A 19,232-nucleotide genomic window follows, 5' to 3' on the forward strand; every position below is an offset into this window, starting at 1 on the left:
CTGGATTCTAGAACCGCTCATAGTTTGTGAAGCTGAGCAAGATACGGTAAAACAAGCCTGGCCAACTTCAAGAAACCCTCTTTGCCTTCTGAGTTGTCATCGGTGTAGCTCGGAGGGAAGACAGGCTTGGTTTGGGTTCTTTTATTTCTCTTCTGCAGATTCCACATGCTGTCCCTCTGTAAACCTACCAGGAACATGTCTTAAGGAAAGGGTGCCGTATGCCCAGGCTATGGAGTAGGCTTTTAGGTAGTGTTGCCCATCAGACTGGCTGACAAAGGACAAGCGGTATTTATTGTACTCTATTGATCCAGTCTTAAATAAAATTGAATCTTATTTGATAGCTGAATCTGAGACTCAATGAGATTAAAAATTTAAAAACCATCCCCATCTATCGCAGGTCCTATGCGAGATGTGCTTTTACCCAGAGTGGAATTGATTTTTTTTTGAAATTTGTATTCATGCATGCTCCCTAATTGGGGGAAGCACCTGGCAGCCTGAAGGTCTCCTAGTTGCTTCATCTCTTGGGTCCCCGAGGTCCTCCACAAATGCTCCCTTTCTCTGGGCACTGCTCTGTTGGAATCCTAAGACATTCCCTGTGCTCAGGCTACCTGTATTTATTCCAAAAGCTAGCTTTACCTCAGCTTTGAAAATCTGCAGCCACCCTGCAGCTGGGAAGAGAATGTATCGTTTGGCTTTTTGCCCAGAAAATAAGATGCTTCAAAAAGGTCATCAAAAAAAAAAAAAAAAAAAAAGGCTCTTGGGAAAGACAAAGGGAAAAAAAAACCCCTCTTCTCAAGGCTAATTGAGTGGAAAGTGAACTTTCATCACATGCTGTCCTTTTGAGAAGGCCACATGTCCTTCAGTACCTTCAGAGGGTAACTCATGGGTGACATAGGCTGGGCTGCAGCCAGAGAGAGGGAAAACCTATCATGGAGGAGTAGATAAGAGGAGCCAGATATGCAGCCACAGCACAGAACAACCCCTAACCTCTGATATGGAGGAGGTGTGAGCTTTCACTCCTGCATGTGGAAGAAGACCCCAGACCCAAGTACAGTGAATCCAAGGATGGGCAGTGCTGGCACTAACCAGAATCTGGTACAATGGCCTGGCTGGAACTGCCAGTGGCCAGTGGCTTTTTCTGAGCTATGAAAAGCTGGGTTTATTTGGGGACCTTAGGACTTTCTCTTCTTCAGCCTAGCCTTGTGATTCCGAACTGGAGACAGTCTTACTTAACCCCAATGGGAGACAGTTAGCAATGCCTGGGGATTTGTTTTCCGTGCCACATCATCAAGACAGAACTGTTTGGTGGAAAGGTAGAGGTTAAGGAGCTGCTGAACCCCAACTCAGCCTCTCTTCCCAAGGCTTATCCAGCCCAGCATGACAGCGGTACTCAGGTGGGAAAGCCTAGACCAGATGTCCCAACCCTATCAGCGTGACTTTCTCCATTCTGTACACTATTTATGTCCGCTTCAAGCCACATGCTTGGGAATCCATTCGTGACTCTCCTACTTAAAAAACAAAAAAGCACAGACAAAATAAAACGAGGCGCCCACATGTGCCACTCCATTCTCCCCCTACCCTGCTTCAGTTTAATCCCCAGCTGTTCCTTTTCCTTGTACAGATAAGATGCGTTGAATTGTTTTTGACCTGCCTTGTCAGACCAGAATATGCCTTCCACAAGAGCAGTGTCTTTTTGTTCATTTATCTATCCCTAATATCTCAAAAGATGTATAGCTGTTCAACAAACACTCATTAAGATAATGAGACTATATATGTATATTTATTATATGTATATTAGGTTGTGTATATATTTAGTGAGTGGGCCTTAAGTCAATCTGTAGCATCAACCAACCACCACCACCAACAAAGATCTTAAGGTAAAGAATGGAAGGATGAGAGTCCCAGATAGCTGCCTGGACTTGGTTCCTTCACCTCTCTACTCTTGTCTACACTTGAGTTCTTCTGTGAGACAAGAAGTTGAAGACTGGACTGCTTTAGTGGGCCTGCTCTATTCTAAGTGTCTTTTGGTTCTGGAAGTGAGTACTTTGGGGGTTTTGAGTGTTGGTGCAACAGGCATTCACCGTGGCTCACAGTGTGTGTGTGTGTGTGTGTGTGTGTGTGTGTGTGTGTGTGTGTGTGTGTATCTTCTTAACTTCCATCCTCTTGAAAGGCATATGGTGAAAAGGCACTTTGGGATATCTAAATGAGGCACAGGTATTGGGTGGCAGCTTCCTTGACATAGGAGGCTCCGTAGATTAGTCTGAATTTTCAAGTGCAAACGATGAGGTCTTGCTCAGGTCTAGTGTGAGCTCAGCCCCAGAAGCCTCTGGCACTCATGGTTTCAGCGAGCTTGGTAAATTTCCCCCTTTCCTCTGTAAGGTATCTAGGACTGAGGGGTATGCTCATGGTCATGTTGGGTCATGTTGCTCTATGAGCAAAGATGCAGTAGTATCTCTTGACCACAAAGGAGAAAGATTCTTGTTCCAAGTTGAATACTAATCTCTGAAGACCTCTGATGCTGCTAGGATTCTCCAGACACCACTCTGGATACTAACAAAATTTTCTGGCTCTTACATACAACTGGACTGTCATCTTTCACAAGTCTGACCTCATCCTTGTTTTGCCAGAATCTTGGTACTCCTGGCCTAGACTTATGACCTATTGCTAGAACCATATAGATAGTTGTCATGGAAGAAAATTCACAAAGAACAATGTTGTCACATTCTATGATGCTGGAGAGAAAATCATGAATAATTGGGAAACTAATAAATGCAGAATGTCATCCTGTCTACTCTAATTTCCATGGTAACCTAAAGCTTAACTTCCTCTTGGTTGCGTTTATTGTCCCAAATTTCAAATGTAGACATTGACTAAAATGAAAAGCACTCAGTCAGAAATACTGCATTTTATTTTTCACAGGAGCAAGGAGTTTAGTGCATAGTCCTACAATCCAGTGGTGTGACCTACTGAAATCATCGTGTAGAGTTAGAGGACTTCCCTACTGCACTGTTTACAAATGCATTTGGCACTACAGTGAAACCCATTATTGTGTCTACTAACCTAAACTGGATAAAAATAGAAAAATCCATTTGATTTGGATTGTTAGTGTCATAAGCTCTGATGTACATATTTTATAGGCTCCATTCCTTTAAGCTTTAATCTCCAAATCTATCCTGTTATGGATGGTATTTGACGCCATTTTAGACATAAGCAAAATGAGGCCAGTGGAGATCAACTTTCTTCAAGTACTGATGTTGGTAAACCGAAGAGCTGGGGTTCAAACTTAGGCTGGTCTGAGTCTGAGCCTTGGTTAATCCACTTCACTGCTTTGCCCCATTTCAGTGTCAAATCCAGACTCAAGGGAATTCCTTACGCAGAGGCTCAGCTCTCATAAGGACATGCAATGCAAGCAGACATCCTGTCAGTCGCATTCACTCTTTCGCTGTGAGTCCTTAAGTTTCACCATTAACTGTGGAAGGAGAGACAACCTATGGGACAACGTTCTGTGTGACCAACAAAGTGGTCTTTCAAAAGACAGAGGACACGGTCCCTTCAATGTGTGTTGATGACCCACGATCGTGAGAGCTACAGGAGAGAAAGAACCTTAGATGACATCTAATTTAAATTTCTCTGACTATATAAATAAAATGCAAAACAAGTTAATGGAAGATGGTTTCTGGGCGTGGGATTGTAGAGGCAGATAAACTATTTCTAAGATTAGAGAATGTGAACATCAAGAAGAGGGAAAAGAATCCACTGGCTTTAATTTAATAGTTTATTAATCTGAATTTAATATCCAACTTTGAGAATAAATAAACTCTATCCCATTATCTTTTCCTCTAAAAGCTGAATCCTACTCCTTCATCAAATTCTAATTGATTGATTGATTGATTGATTAGAGACGGGGTATTGCTCTGAATCGTAGGTTGTCTAGGAACTCATTACATAAGCTTGCACATGTGTAGGTCTTAAGCTCACACAGGCCCTCCTATTAGTAGCCACCTTCAGATGTTGGAATTACAGGCATGAGCTATGTGGTGGACCAAATTCTAATTGAATTCTAAGGTTTCAGAATGGTTGAATAAGTTTTCTTCCCCTGATGTGGTATTGAGTGTTTATCCATAAGATTGTTTTCTGATAGCTTTTACTATTCTCGCTTGACTGAATTGAGAGTGTAGAAAGTGTGTCTTCAACTGGTTGCTTCCCTAGACCTTCCTTTCCTTCTCAGCATGTGCTTCAGGGCCCCAACCCATGACCATGGGCACTTTGGTGAACTTAGGTCAACTCAAAACTGTCTGTGTTAGCTTTCCCAGGCCTGGAGGCACCCTTCTTTCAGGCTCAATTCGCAAACACACTAGCGAGTTTCGTAGCATTATCATTTAGGACAACTCTCAAGTGAAATGGTTCTGAGCTACTTGCCATTAGAATCACCAGTGTTTCCCCAGAGTCAGTTTACATCCACTGCACAGTGGGTGCTGGCTTCAAGTGCTGGTCCCTTCCCCTCTATTTTTTTTTTCCTAACATTCCCCACTAGTGATACCTGTAATTCTTGACTAAATGGTTTGCCTTCAAATCTTTATCTCAAGGTCTCGTGGGTGGAAACCTCAAACTAAGATAGGCTATAGTTCACACTGACTTGTTGATGGGATGACGAATGGGCTGTCAGAGCACTAAATTGCAGATGTAGGGACTGTGTGTTCTCTTTTCAGAGAGTTTGATGCTATCTCCCACATGCTATTGAACTGAGGATGCTGATGGGCAAAGGTCCCACCTCAAGCTCATCTGGTTCCACTCTCCGCTTTGTGTCTGTGATCTATCACTGACTTCGGTAAGTACCGACAGCTCAAGGGGAATCACATCTAACCACCGTTATCCTTAGCCCATCCCTGTTGTATCAGTTGGATATAACTCGCACATGGTAGTGGCTTCAGACTGATTACCTTCTGACAAGGCCATGAAGAAACGTTGACCCTGGCTTACAACTAAAGCCAAGGGCCATTCCTTGTGGCAACACAAAATAATGGGAAAATGCATAACAGCAAGCTATGCCCTAACAAGGCCATGTCAAATTTATAGGGGAATAAAATAGTGATGCTCAAATGAGGCTAGATCAGCAGTTTGGCTGCCTCCCACCCAGCAGAGAAGGTGCTGTCTGACTATCTTGGATTGACTTTCTCTTTTGTGAATCATAGCTTCAGCCAAGCAGAGCTCATCCAGCAACACAATTTATTTTCTAACTTAAAAAAAAAAAAAAAAAAGAAAAGGCTGGAGGACTACGCTGATGGCTTATTAGAGGAGGAGGCATTAGCAGACAGTCTGACCACAGCGAGACAGGCAGATGGTTTGTGGGACTCACGCCAGCTGGGTGTTGCTGTAAGTGATCGCGTATCTCTTCTCTGTGCCCAGCTCTTGGCTTGATTAAGAGGTCAGGAGGAGGCTGCCTCAGTACAAGGCCACGGTGCACATGATATACGGCCAACCTGTCGGTCGCCTAGAAACAACACTCGAAAGGGGCCTGAAGACAAATCAATTTACAAGCCTACACGTTTGGGCCAGGTAGTATTGCCTGTTATTAATACATGTTTGAGTGTTTGGGATAGTTTTTCCCCCAAATGTCAGCCAGGCCTTTTAACTTTGATCCATTTGAATATCTTTCTTTTCAACCATAGTCTTTCCTGATATGTGACCACACCCTTTGGATGGAATTCTGACGAGTGAAGCATGCAGAGATCCAGAAGAAAGAAGGCTCAGATGGACTGCAGTCTGGCTTGGTCTTCCTGGCTTTGGAGAGCCCCCACTGCTCTTAGTTCTGGGGAGATGCAGGAAGATGACAAATTCACCCTTTGACCTATGAGAGTTCAAGGCTTACATGCAGGAAGCAAGCTTTTCCCAAGGTGTGAAGGGGCAGTAGAGACCGGGGCAATATGAGCAAAGTAGTTGGGAAAGGCTTCCAGAATGGAGACAGGGCACAGTGTGGGGCTCATGCCTAGGAATAAGTGGGATTGACCAAGGTGCAGGCGCCCCAAACATCCAGGAAAGCATAAGAAACCGTCAGCCTGGGTATGCTTTAGTAGATGTTACCCTTGTTGGTCAAAAGGACATCGGGTTCTTCCTGTAAGCGGCCAGAGGTGACCTGCAAAGATGGTTCCCTACTCTTTTGACCCAGAAGCCCCCACAAAATCATGCAAATCAAGAGGTTCAAACTTTTGTGTTCATTCTAAGAACACCTGGGAAACTGCCCAGGCCATCAAGGGTATGAATATTCACAAAGCTACCAAGTATCTGAAGGATGTCACTTTAAAGAAGCAATGTGTGCCATTCCGGCGGTATCATGGTGGAGTTGGTACATGCACCCAGGCCAAACACTGGGGCTGGATACAGGGACGTTGGCCAGAAATGAGTGCTGAATTTTTACTGCACATGCTTGAAAATGCAGAGAGTAATGCTGAACTTAAGAGTTTAGACGTAGATTCTCTAGTCATTGAACACATCCAGGTGAACAAGGCACCTAAGATGCGCCGACGAACCTACAGAGCTCATGGCCCGATTAACCCATACATGAGCTCCCCCTGCCACATTGAGATGATCCTCACTGAGAAGGAACAGATCGTTCCAAAGCCAGAAGAGGAGGTTGCACAGAAGAAAAAGATAACTCAGAAGAAACTGGGAAAAAAAAAAAACTCATGGCACAGGAATAAATTCAGCATAAAATAAATTAAATGCAGATTAAGTAAAAAAAAAAAAAAAAAAAGGACATCAGATAAAGTCCGTCAGAGCTTGATGGAGCGCCACAGGTGTGGTGACAAGAATGACTCAGCAATAAATTCCACTCTCACGTCATTCCCACCTGACCTGGATGGTCCCTGGGACGATACCAGCCTGTTACACCTGCTTCTGTGTAATTAATTACTCAACAGGTTCATGAGCTACGTAGCTGGCTTTGGTCAGTGACCTCAGGCTGTAAGATTAGCCATTGTAGATAACCATATATCTATTTAGAAAATATTATTTTTACTGTGGGGTATTTATTTTTAGCAAGGCAGCAGGGAATGTTGGAAAAACGAAAAAGCTTCAAATGAAAGTCTGTCTCTTTTTGCCGCCTCTTCAGCAGAGCAGTGTTAAAAATAAATCCCTGAATGAAAGTCCTTCGAGCCAGCCAGGGAGACAGGAACCCGGAGGGAGGTGGGTGGGAGAAGGAGGAGGGGCTCTGTCATCTGTGGGGCTTGAACAGGGTCATTTTCCTGATGTCTTTTGAAACTGAAGACAAAGGATTAGGTTTTACTTAAAATCATAGGTGTTGATAGCAGTCAGTTGTGGAGGCGGATTCTCTTAGCTTTTTCTTTCTTGTATTATTTTAAATCAATTATTGCTGAAAGCAATCTAGCTAGGTGAATAAAGGCCATGCTAATTTTTGGAGAGTCAACCTGGTTGACTTGGAGTCTTCCTAGTTTATACATAATAATTAGGAAAAAAAAACCTTTCCATTCTTAAAATCATCCCTGAACAGTGAATTACATAGTCATCTTAATGATGGCTAATGCTTCCCACAGTCTTCTTGAAATTCTAAGATGACAATATTGGGTCTGCTATTTTGAGCTGCAGACAACATGATAGACTGGCAAGGATGTTAGCTAGAACCGACAAACCCCTCTTGTTTTGTTTCTCAATGAGTAAACCCACATTTGCAGTGGGGAAACTCTGAGACAGTTTCCTCTAGCATGAACTAAGCTGCAGAAGCAAGTGTGTATGCCAGACACACACCCATGGCTGAATGCCAGATACACACCCAAGGCTGAGGCATACTGATAACACCTCCAATGATCACAATAATCTATTAATACACTTGAGCCACACTCAGTCTTGCTGTTCAGATAAGCATGGTCTGTGATTATTCTACAACACTGTTAAGGTGCTGGCGGTTGTCCCTCATTTATTACTTGACTAATAAATACTTTAATTACACTTAATAAATAATGTAAGCAAGGCTCACTGAAGTGGTAATTCTTTAAATTAATTATTAACTGCATGCAAAAAATCTGCACTGCCAGTACCACTAAAAGAAAATTCAGCCTTTAATCTAAAGTGATTATTCATTATCTGGTATAAAGGCTCCATTTGCATATTATTAGGGAAATAAACTTTGGCCTCCTTGGCAATACAGATAGATCTCAAAGTCTGTGCAGTACGGATCTCCAAATACTAAAGTAATGATAAACAATATGCAATAAAGTCTCCAGTTTATAGCTTTATAACAGCTGGTTTTTGATTTTCCAAATATATTACAATGATAAAGTGACCAGTTTATGTCTCAGCTCTTTGTGAACGGTGGTGCCTACAGATGGTCGGCTGATAGGAAACAGTAAATGTGCAAACCGCTCGTTTCCCTTGAGATCAGAGCCATAAAATGATCTCAGTGAGATCTGTGAAGAAAATTCCCTGGTTAACTCCTTTCTCTTCTGCAGACCAGATAGGATTCTGTCTGTAGGTGTTCCGCACATGTTTCTTTCCCCACTCCTCTCTGGCTTCCATTCTCTCCCACCAAGGAGAAAGTCAACAACCTCAGACATTGTGCTAACTTTGATTCTATCACAGGACCACGAGGCTAGGCAAGGCCCAAGTGACAAAAGGTGATTTGCACTTAGCATAGCACTTGCTCCTCAGGACTGGGCATCTCCCCAGGTAAACAACTGACCAGAGGAACGAGGAACGGTGGCTGGGGGCACAAGGCTTTCCAGCATTCAAGAGTGTGGAATGTAGGAGAAAATTAACAAGATGAAAACAGATTTGGGCAGGAAGGAAATTATTTCTCTTCAACTCTCTTTGGCACAGGAGAGGGACCAAGACTGAGAATGGAGGAAGACTGGAGGGAGCCAGAAATCCACAGGATGATGGTAGCAATAGCAGGCTGTTCCCCATTCCACTCTAGCCATATCCCTGACACCCACTCTGAGACTACTTTTCCTTCCTCTCTTCCTTCTACCCTTTCTTTCAATAAAGACTTGCTATATAACTCAGGCTGGCTTCCCACTCACAATTCCTCTTGCCTTGGCTTCCCGAGTGTTGGGATTCTAGGCCTGGGCTTTAGAGACTATCTCTTTCAGAAGACTTCCTTAATATCTGTTGATATTTCCCTGAGGATGAAGAGTAGGCACCACATTAGTGTGACCCATGTCCTTCAGTAAGATCAAGCATTTCAACAATGCTGGTATGGCTTCAATTATTGTTGTGGATCTCTGAGAATTGCCTTCTGCGCATGTATTAGCTCAAAGGGCTATAACAAAATATGAGAAAAAATGTTTATATCTTGTTGATCTGGACACTGGAAGAGTGGGACTGGAAAACCAGCATAGCTGGAACTCATAGCCAGTGTAGTTGGAACTTTTTGGTTTGCAGGCAGCCACCTCCTTCTATAGACTCACTCCCAAAGTCAAGGCTTCCCACATGACTCTATTTCTCCATTTGGTAGAAGTTTGGGAAAGAATTAGTGGTTAAAGATCAATATGGTTTCCCTTTTGTGGCACTAGTGGGATTTTCCCCCACTGTCCTTTTTCTTTAGTTAAAGGTAACTTGAATCGTAAAAGTTTGAGGCACACTGCAGATCAGTGAGGCAACTTTGGAAGCTCGCCATGAAGGCAACTGCCTCTCCTGTGGCTAATGCACGCCAAACGCTAGCTGCATCCTAGCGTTTGTAGGCTACCAGCCATCATCCATGCTTGCACATCAGAATGCTCGCACATACTATTAGGGAAAGAAACTAGCTATAGTCAATGCTTATACATATCCAATCTTTCTATCATCCCTTTGAGCTAGATTGCTGTTATCATATATGCTCATTTTAAAGATGAAAAAGAAAAAAAAACCATCCCCAAAGAAGTTGAACAGCTTAGGGAAGTCTAATATAATAAGCAAGTGGAAGAGGCAGGATTGCAGCGAAAATCTTTAATCCTTAATGAATAAACAGCTGGATCCTTTATAACATATATCTCTCGCCTTCTAACAAAAACTATGTCAAAGAATAGTTAGACTTATCTGGACTATCACTAACCTACCTGGTGCCCATCCATCCATTCCTGCATTCCTGTGTTGTTCTATGCATTCACTGAGTGACTGAAGAGTTAGACTTAACAACCTGGTGTCATCCATCCATTCCTGCATTCCTGTCTTGCTGTATGTATTCACCGAGTGACCCATGTCCATTTCTCAGTGACAGCCACTCCACTGGGGACTGGCTAGGTAATAAAAACAATTGCAGAGAAGAAACAGAACCAACATGCTATTAACTGAGTTGCCGAAATGATCCAATGACCTTGGGGGCCGATGGAGAGAGTTCCTTAGCAAGCTCTACACTTTGAGTTTTCTGGAGGCACCAGAAGAGACATCTTAATAGGACTCACAGATTCTCAAACGCCTGGGAGCCTCACTGCTGGGCCCCACTTCTCATGGGATGAGGGAGTGATTTCTGATTACAGCTGTTAGGGAAAATAAAACAGAGCTGGCACTCCACTGTCACCATGCTGATCTCTGGGTCCAGTCATAGTAGTCAGTGCCTGTTGCCTTCCCAGACTGCAAAGACAGACATGGGGAAAGCCAAGCCAGTGACCTCTTACCACCATCCCTCACTCCAAAACTGCTCTGGGGTCAAGGCCCAGTGAAAGCTGCAGGATATACATATATACATACATACATACACACACACACACACACACACACACACACATACATATATGTGTGTGTGTGTATGTGTGTCTATCTATCTATCTATCTATCTATCCATCCATCCATACATGCATACATACATACATACATACATGCATACATATATACCATTGCATCTTCTCTCAACTTTGATGTTGAGTTCCTAACTTCCAGCATAGCAGAATGTGACTCCATGACAAATGAAGCCATTGGAGAACTCAGCAAGATATGATCATAGTGGAGTGTAGGAGGCCCCTAATCCTGGCTGGTGTTCTAATGCAGTGATGAAATTTGCAATGTAGCAACAGGCACAAAAAGAGTGCAACATTTGAGACAAAGAAATTACTGCTGCTGATATACATGCTAACAACATCCAGAAAACACCAGAAACCAGGGGCAAGCCATGGGCTGTGTACATCCTCACACCCTCAGAAGGAACTTCCCTAACATCATCATCTCAGTCCTCTAGGCTCTAGGACTTTGGGACAATAGGTTGCTGGTGATCAGCCCATTAGTTGCAGAAGCCCTGACATGATCATAGAAAGCTTTTATTTTTTTTAAAATCCTATTTTGTTACAGGAAGTGGAGGTTTCGAGAGGTAAAGTACCACACCCCAGGTTACACAGCTGGGCAGAGATGCCGTCAATAGTACCGAGCAACTGCGCTCTTCCAAGCTGGGATTTTCCTCCTTGATAATCCAGATGCAGTGCACATCACCGTCAGTCTGAGATGGGCAGCCCGATCACCCAGGTCACCCTTAACACTAGCTTCACACACAACAACGTTTTTCCTTGGTTTCTGCCCTGTTTCTTTTTAAACAATAACTGAATCAGATCAAATGTCAAGAGGAAATTTAGAAAAGTCTTATTGTATGTTATTTGTTTAGGTCAGGAAACAATCTCATAGGAAGAACAACAATATCAACCAACCAGACCTTCCAGAGCTCTCAGGGTTTAAACCACCAACCAAAGAGTACACATGGAGGGACTGACTCATGGCTCCAGCCGCATAGGTAGCAGAGGAAGCCATTGTCAGGCATCAATGAGAGGAGAGGCCCTTGGTCCTGTGAAGGCTTGATAGATGCCCCATTGTAGGGCAATGCCAGGGTGGAGAGTTGGGAGTGGGTGGGTGGGTAGAGGAACACCCTCATAGAAGCAGGGGGCAGGGGATGGTTTAGGGGGCTGGGGGGAAAGGAGATAGGGGATAACATTTGAAATATAAATAAAGAAAATATCCAATAAAAATATTTTTAAAAGAAAAGTTTTATTGTATGTTACTTGTTGGGGTCAGAGAAGACCTAAATATGTGAGGCACCAACATGCTGTGTGTGTGTGTGTGTGTGTGTGTGTGTGTGTGTGTGTATGTGTGTGTGTGTCTGTGTGTGTGTGTGTAGTGTGTGTGTGTGTGTGTGTGTGTGTAGTGTGTGTGTGTGTGTGTGTGTGTAGTGTGTGTGTGTGTGTAGTGTGTGTGTGTGTGTGTGTAGTGTGTGTGTGTGTGTGTGTGTGTGTGTGTGTGTGTGTGTGTGTGTTTTGAATCTGTATTTTTTTATGCCAGGCAAAGCAGATTCCTGGACTTTTTTTCATCATCAGGATCATTTTATTGTGAAGCCAAGATCCATGGTAGTCAAGCTCTGAGTTTTGACTGGGTATTGAAAAGAGGACTCCCAGCCCAGGATACCCATATAGCCATCGGCTTGGATTTCACTCCATTCCTAAATCATTGGGGGATGGATATGGTCAAGATACATTGTATAAATATATGGGATTTTTTCAGAGAAATAAAAATATTTGAAAAAAAGAGAAAGCTAGGCCTGAGTTTGAGTGAGTGAGACAGCAAGTAGCATTCACCATGGTTTCTGACTCAAGTTCTTGCCTGAGTTCCCTCCTCAAGTTTCTTTGATGATGGACCTAGATGTGTAAGAAAAAAATTAATCCTGTTCTTCCTTGAGTTGCATTTGGTCATCGTGTTTGTCATAGCAACAGAAAGAGACTACAACTGCCCATAAGCCTGGACAGTCAAAGAACTGACTGAAGCAGAGGCAGGTGGATACAAGACAACAATCCAACAACAGAGATCAGGCTATACCTGGAGATCAGAAGCTGCTAAGTAGGTTAATACCAGATATTATGGCTTAAATATTAAATGTCCTTCATAGTCCTTGTTTTGAATACTTGGTTTCCAGCTTGTGGGGGTATTTTGAAGGCTGTGGGATCTATAGGATGTTGGGCATGGTTGGTGGCAATAGTCACTAAGGGACAGTTACTGAAAGTTGTGCATTCTCCTGCTACTGGCCTGCTTTCGCTAGTCAATGCCTGCCTCTTGTTTCTACTGGAATGGCTAGGTATAAGTCTCTTTTACTAGAATGCTGCCTTCCATGATGGATTGAAATCTCTGTGAATCCACGAGTCAAAGTATACCTTCCTTCCTTAACTTGCTTTGGCCAGCTATTTGATTGCAACAGCAACAATATATTGGATCAAAAGTAATATGCTTCCAGCAAGGTAGGCATGCCTGGAGAGGAAGCTCTTTATTTCACCTCTTGGGGATCCCAGACAGAGCAGGAGTTAGCATCTGACTCCTGGGACTGGAAGACAGCCTGAAACCCACAGGCTCAAGTTCTTTCACTCTTCTCCATTTCTAGGAGCATGTCATATATGACAATAGAAGTGACTGTTTCCCTTTATGGCACGATATCTCTGTGTCCTTGGTGTCCCAGGCTCTTTATCTTTGGTGTGATTTTGATGGTCCACTTTATAGATGATAAAGTTGAGGTCCTGAGAGAGGCTGATTTGCTAAATATCACATATGTAGTAAGAGGCTCTGCTGGGATTCCCATTAATTGTGTTGTATCCTTAGAATTCTGCTGGCTGTAAAAGGCTCTGTTCTTCAGAGCTTCTCCTGTGATAAAGCTGAAGTTCACAGGCTAGGCTTACTGGACCCGGTTCTCACTTACCGGAGGCCTGATGCTCTGAGGACCAAATTAGTTTGCAACAGCTGGGCGCCAGTTCTGCCGATGGGGCTCAAAAGAAAAGGCAAGCTATTGGCTTCCTTGCTATGTGGTCTTAGAGTAGACCCACTGAAGGTCTTAACTGTGGCTGGGAGTGGGTGGTGAATGTAATGTTAGGGGACATTTCATGCCTGCAAAAATCATACAGCAAAGTTTCTAGATGCCAATAGGCTTGAAGAAGGGGAAGAATTTTGAAATAAGATTTCCTTAAAGTAGTTTTTACATGGGAAGAGCCTGGGGCCGAGTTGCTTTGAGAAGGCTGAAATACCCTCTGCTGGAAAAGCCAGCAACTATTTTCACTGAATTTATGATTTTATCAACTTACAAAGGTTACTTTTTAACTTCCAGTGAACCACAATATTATGACTGGGGTCAAATAATGCCAGAACAATTCATGGGAAGGGAAACATTCAATTAATCCAGTCCGGGCGTTGAACTTGGATTCCTAAAAGCAGGCAGCTTTCGTGTAAGTATGGTCTTATTCAAGGAAACAGCCTGCAATCCCCAGTGACTGAGCCGTGCAGGGCAGAGCCTGCAGTAGACTCCCCAGATGAGAAGGGTCAGCCGTCTGTCTCCTTCTGCACTTCCTCACATTAAGATCCCCCGGCTCTCTCTCATTTCAGCTTTTACTAGTGGATGTTGTTAGGGATTACTCCCTTGTCCAGCTCTGCTTCAAGGTTAGGCCAGTTTCTCTAATGTGTTTTTCCTTAGCACAGAAAAGCAGAGACCAGTTTATAAATTATCTAGCAATAGTGTATAATTATTGCCTTGGCATCTTCTCTTCACTAGGCTCTCAACATCACAGGAGTAAGATGTTTAGTAGTTTAGACATAAATGTTGGTTGTGCCTCATCCCCGAATTTTCAGCACCCACTACAGTTCTGTGCCCTGCCTCAATTACTTCCATCACGACTGCCATACCTGGTGCTTAGAAAATGCTTGAAAGGAGCTCGATGGAGCAGGGGAGGAGATGGACGGAAGGGCCTAGCTTTAGTGTCTGGCCCAGGGCTGCTGATTAAATGCCTACCTTGTGAGACGGGTTTTCATGATCAGAAGACCCAGATGTGCCTGTACCATAGTCCCATTCTTTGACTTTTCTCGCCCCATTCTAGACCTTAAGGTCTAGCGGTAACAGCAGGGTCTTAGTCCCTCTACAATGGCCTTTTACAGACTTCAGAATCTCACTATAATCTTCTGGGATTGTGATTAGTGAGCAATAAGAATGACAGGAAAATGGGGGATGGAAGCAGAAGTGTGTGTGTGTGTGTGTGTGTGTGTGTGTGTGTGTGTAGTAGCATATGTGTGTACATGGGAGTTTAGCAGAGGATCACAGCCTCTCTGATTTCCTCCCTAACCCACTTTGGAATTCTTAGCTCTGGGAGACAAAGAAAGCTGAGTGTAGCTTCCTTCCTTTGGCTTCTCAGTTCTATGTAATCGTGGCCCCCCATGGCCTCCCACACCCCCGCCACCTTCTTCTCTGCACATGCACCTTTTGTTCCTCCTGCAGAGCTGGTTTTTGGTTTTTCCAAGACGAAATCGCCAAGCACATACATATCTTCAGTTTGTGGCCCCACTGGCACCTCCATTTTACTTTAATTACCCAATTACTGGAGCCATCCAATCTATTTATTCAGGCAATCAAGACTTTAAATGCAAGGATTTATCATCGTCTCAAATCACCTGTCACTGCGAGAGGGCAAAAATAGAAAAGGCACTGAGGGGCTGCAAGAGTAAACCTCGCCACACTTCTTTTGGTCAGGTTATTATTTTAGAGATTCCTGTGGGAAGGGGAAAAAAGAAAAAAAAAACAATGGAAGAGAGAGCGAAAAGCATGATGGGAGGGAGACACTGGAAACTGTTTGGAAGTGTGTGCATTGTCTGTGTATGTGTGTGTGTATGTGCTGTTGATCTATGCAGAGAGAATGGTGGAATTTCTGTCATCTCTATGGGATTCTCAGAGCTTTGTGGAGGAGGTAGGGAGACATCAGAGGGTGAAGAAGGTGGCCTGTAGATCATGACTGTGCTGAAACTAAAGCTGTTTCTAGACTTGCCCAACATAAGCTCATTTTCTCATTTGTCTGATGCCCACAGTGTATTTGAAAACAGACCCCTTTTGTCAACATGAACGGCTTTGTTTCTTTCAGCCATTTACCATTTGTGGCATCTTACTCCAGTTTACTAACATTTTTTTAAAATTAAAAATGTGGTACCCCAATGTTTAGTACAGAACTTCAAGTTCAATGGTCCTTGCCCCTCTGAGCATGGCATTACTGTTTATGCCACCTCAGGTCTCTGAAAGCTGCTTTGGAGAGCTCTGTGCAAGTCTTTAAGCCACACCTTGCCTGTCATGCATGCACTCTGACTATAAACTTTTAATAAAACCAGTGTGGGGGCTTATATTTATCCATATCTGTGTCTAAATAAGATTGTGTATTTATTTTGTGAGCTTTTTAGAATTTGAGAATAAAACGTAATTTGTTCTAACTTCATGATGTGAAGATTCAGCCACAGAAACCAGCTTGAATTTCAGTAAACCCCCCAGTCTGTTTACTATTTTACTTCCAATGTGGCTGCCATAACTTGACTCGGGAATCATGGTTATAAACCAGGAGAGAGGCAATACAGAGCACTGGAACGAGCCACTGGCCAATGAGTTCGGGGGCGGTGGTCCATTCCGAGGGAAAGTGTGAGAGGAGAATGCCAGCATCAGTAGCATCACTTAGGTCTTAGCATGAAAATTGAAACAGATTTATCTCACCAAAATTGTTTGAGTAAAATTCTCCTCTAAAAGAACTCAATCAACTGTAGATCCATCCATGTCCACCCATGGCTTCATTTGCATCTCTGACATATACTATACTGTATACAGTAGCAGACATGTACTCATTTTATACATATAATCACAATAACACCCTGGGTATAAATATATATACCATTCTAGTTGTCTTCTCCAGAGCATTGAAATACTTTTGCCTAGGTCTTCTGCCACTAAGTTTATCCAGTGTCCTCCCTATAGCATAGTTTTACCTGTGAGTTTTGTCAAAGCAAGCTCATCAGTAAAAATCGTTAGAATCGTGAGGGGGTCAGCTTAATCTGAGCTTGGCAGTGTGTGGTAAATGAGGGTGTTTGGGATAAGATCTATCGCGTCACCTTCTAGAAAAAAATCTAACTCCAGAGAGGACCAGATTACAGAAAACTGTCGATGAAAGCATCTTTTGCTTTCTATGACAACGACCCAGGTGGAGGGGACAAATGGATTCCTACCTGACTGCAAAATATGATATATTATTATAAACAGAGTCTTGAATTATAGAAAATACTAGTTAGCATAATTACATTACCATATTTTTATATGGAGATTATTATTCGAACACCAAACAGGCAATCTTCCATTGGAAGGGGGGGAAAAAACCCAATAAACATGCTCAATTCTGACTTCCACTCGTATGCATGTCATAGCACCGAACGATTCTAAAGTTTAAAACCCATTACGTTACAAGAGCTATTCACTTCAAGTAGGTGGCAATTTGCTTCTTTTTTTTTTTATCATCCCACGGTTTGATAGCTATTCACCTCTATCAATTCTTATCTTGCCCATTCTTTAGAAACCAATTGCAGTTTAAAAAGTGCCCATCTACTTCTGATTGAAATCGTCACATGCTGGTTTTTTAAAAACTATTTTTCAATCTCTTAATAAAATAGATTGCCTCTCGGCTGTCGGTTAGTAAACCTGTTAATGTGGCGCTTCCAGAGACCTCCCTGCCTCTTGGATTTTCCTCGCATTTGGTTCTATCCAAGGAATCCCAGATTTCTACTGGCCATGTCTACATGTGCAAAACAGTTCAATGGGTCAAGATAGTTTAAAATTGTCCAAAATGTTGACAGTAACAAAACTCTTTATCAGTTAGGTTGAACTGCCAGCCATTTATAGTTTGTGAAATATAAAACCAGTCTTACAACCCTTTCCTCAGGATGCTAAGAGTGGTCTTCTTCTTCTTCTTCTTCTTCTTCTTCTTCTTCTTCTTCTTCTTCTTCTTCTTCTTCTTCTTCTTCTTCTTCTTCTCCTTCTCCTTCTCCTTCTCCTTCTCCTTCTCCTTCTTCTCCTTCTTCTTTCTGGTGACTTCTGAGTTGGGTTAAGGATTTTCTATGTGGGGGTCAAGTAGAGGAAGGAAAGGTACCGTGTTTACCCTTGTGGGACATGTTTCAGAAAGAGTCGTAGGAGATGGTCTACCAATGTTCCAATGATGGAGTCCACGGTGATTCAGATATGAAAGAAATGTGGTTGAGAAAGTGGTACCCCGATCACAGGAGGTCTCAAATAGCCAAGGTGAAGGTTGTGTCAGTAAAACATGACCTTAAGTTTCAGGAAGACGCAGAAGCCATGGATAAGGCTCATGATCATAGCATGAGCTTAAGGCTGAGAAGTCAGCCAAACTGACCCTTTTCCTAGCCCTGCCATTCACCTTCCTGTAAGACAGAAAGAAAAGCCACCTTTCCCCCCATCTTTAAACTATGGCCATCCTTGATGTCCCCTTAATATTGTCATACTGATTCTAAAATAATTGTGTGTTATAGTAAGTATGCAATGAAGTTTACTGAGTGAATGAATGAGCGTGTGGATCTGAGAGGCCATTCCTTCATGTCACTTTATGGGAGACTTCCACCAGTCATGCACCCTCGATCTTATCACCACTTAGGGTTTCCATGTCCTGTTACTTTTAATCTCATCCATACCATTTTGGTTTGAATCTTGCTAACTCCCTTTGAAGCTTCAAATGCAGTTAAAGAGACTTTAAGATAACATGACCCCCAAACCATAATTGATTTGATATGAGGGTTTCAGGCATGCATATCCTCTGTCCTATAGAGTCTTGTATGCAAGTAGATTAAAGAGCCCCGAGTCTCTGAGCTGGAGATAGAGTGAAAACTTGTATAGAGAACTAGAGAAGGTGGAAAACATTTGTTGAAGACAGTTCTTAAAAAGGACTAAGGACTTGATATTCCCCCTAGAAAAAGAAGATAATAAAATGAAAACAACACCATGTGTATAGACAAGCTGAAATTATATTCAAGGAAAAGAAAATAGTTCAATATGGCTATTGGTGATATGAGAGTATAAATACACAAACATCACTATGTGCTCTGTCTTACAGTCATCCCATCAGACTCTTTGTTGGCACTGCGTCCTATAAACCTCATAGCAGCATAAGAAAGGCTGCACACATGGGAACTCAGGTGTGCGTGAGGTACAAATGATGAGAGCCAGAACTGTCTATTTGATACATCTTAAGAAGAATATGATTCAGGGCAGCTAACGGCTTGAGAGAATGGGAACAAGTTGATCAACTGTCCCAGAGAGCAAGGGCAGCTGAAGAAGAGCTAGAGAAGCAGGGAAAAGAAGGGAGGGGCAAGGGGAGGGGAAAAGGGGACACTGTTTATCAGGTCTGCTGCTAACAAAAGGGAGCTTGCTCTCTCATCAAATCCATCCTTCCGGGCAAGAGTTCAGATACATAGTGATTTCTACTTTCTAA

The 19,232-nt window shown here is 42.9% G+C and overlaps 1 protein-coding gene, 1 long non-coding RNA gene and 1 pseudogene across 4 annotated transcripts in view; 2 read left to right on the plus strand and 1 right to left on the minus strand.

Annotated features, from left to right (window-relative positions):
• Gm36418 overlaps window positions 1-9,840 on the plus strand; it is a 40,348-nt gene extending 30,508 nt beyond the window's left edge. Inside the window, exons 3-6 of the long non-coding RNA XR_386381.3 lie at window positions 4,710-4,828; window positions 5,407-5,556; window positions 5,670-5,894; window positions 8,830-9,840. This is a non-coding gene — a long non-coding RNA (predicted gene, 36418). The remainder of the gene's footprint in view (window positions 1-4,709; window positions 4,829-5,406; window positions 5,557-5,669; window positions 5,895-8,829) is intronic.
• Window positions 1-19,232, minus strand: part of Slc14a2 (solute carrier family 14 (urea transporter), member 2) — a 450,807-nt gene that overhangs the window by 197,508 nt on the left and 234,067 nt on the right. The gene's annotated exons all lie outside the window — the stretch shown is intronic.
• On the plus strand, window positions 6,108-6,736 carry Gm6133 (predicted gene 6133; annotated as a pseudogene).

This window comes from Mus musculus, chromosome 18 (assembly GCF_000001635.26).
Source record: "Mus musculus strain C57BL/6J chromosome 18, GRCm38.p6 C57BL/6J".
NCBI lineage: Eukaryota > Metazoa > Chordata > Mammalia > Rodentia > Muridae > Mus > Mus musculus.